The sequence below is a fragment of the Monopterus albus genome, unplaced genomic scaffold (genome assembly GCF_001952655.1).
Source record: "Monopterus albus unplaced genomic scaffold, M_albus_1.0 scaffold93.1, whole genome shotgun sequence".
NCBI lineage: Eukaryota > Metazoa > Chordata > Actinopteri > Synbranchiformes > Synbranchidae > Monopterus > Monopterus albus.
The window spans coordinates 1,344,646-1,345,882 of NW_018127973.1; the positions used below are offsets into that span (position 1 = coordinate 1,344,646).

General features: G+C 46.6%; 1 protein-coding gene across 14 annotated transcripts in view; it reads right to left on the reverse strand.

Annotated features, from left to right (window-relative positions):
• LOC109964850 (focal adhesion kinase 1-like) overlaps positions 1-1,237 on the reverse strand; it is a 62,181-nt gene that overhangs the window by 47,463 nt on the left and 13,481 nt on the right. The gene's annotated exons all lie outside the window — the stretch shown is intronic.

Below are 1,237 nucleotides of genomic sequence, written 5' to 3' on the forward strand. Positions count from 1 at the left end.
TTTCCCTCTGCCATCAGACTCCTAAACAGCTGACAGGAGTTTATTACCAGGAAATACGTCATGTACTGACAACCTGTAATGTTCAGCGGACAGTCAGGACTGCAGAAAAGGTCATTGGTGTGAGCCTGCCCTCCATGGAGGACCTGTACACCTCACGGGTCAAAAGGAGGGCGGAGAGGATCACTGCAGACCCCTCATACCCCGGACACAACCTGTTTGAACTCCTCCCCTCTGGACGGCGTTACAGGTCACTGTGCACCAAGACAACCAGGCACAGGGACAGTTTCTTCCCCCAGGCTGTCGCTCTGATGAACACTTGACCCACGACAGTATGATTAGACAATAACCTTCAGTGCAACACCTGTAACTATACCTCATACAGATTATACTACTTGTGCAGGTCTCTAGTTCATAAGTACTCTGTTTTATCCCTATTTATCTCATTTCAATGAACATTCCTTTGTTGTCTGCATTGTTTACTGTCTGTTTATACTGCTTTTTCTGCATTGTTTGCACTGGTTGTTGCTGTTAAAACTGCTATTTTGTTATATTACACAGCCTTATGCTGGTTTACTGTTTGCACATTGAGAGCCGATCAAATTCCTCATGTGTCCGTCAGATTTGGCCAATAAAGCAGATTCTGATTCTGATTCTGAAAATAGTTGCACTACAAAAAGCAGGCCAAATGATCATTTCCCAACATAACTGCACTAAATCCCCACATGCATGCCCGCACACACTCACAAGGACAGGAATTAAACCAACTAGGCCATGCAGGCAGCTGCCAGCCCTGCCACCCACCACCACTCTCAGTGGGGCTCCGCTGACTGTCTGTCGGCCTGTTAAATCACAGAAAGCTGGAGTTGAGCTCTGTCCCATAGCAGCAGCAGCAGGACAGTTCATCTCCTCGTCCAACTGCTATCTGGGTTACTGGGGTTAACACGATCCTGGGGGAGCCTAGGCCTCTCCGTTGCTCTTTCATTCCTTTCTCTTCTCCTCAGCTCATTCCACACATTTATGCCTCTCTTCATGTCTTTTTTTTCCAAAGCCTGCATCTTTTCCTTTAACTGTCACTCCTCACACACCGATCTCCCGTACCCATTCTCCATTATTTCCCGCTTCATCTGCAACTCCTTCATCCTCCTCTCTTAATCTCTTTGTGTCACTCATTTTGCATGCTCACAGACCTTTTAGTCTCTTCCTTCACATCTCTATTTGATCCTCCTGTCCTATTGAA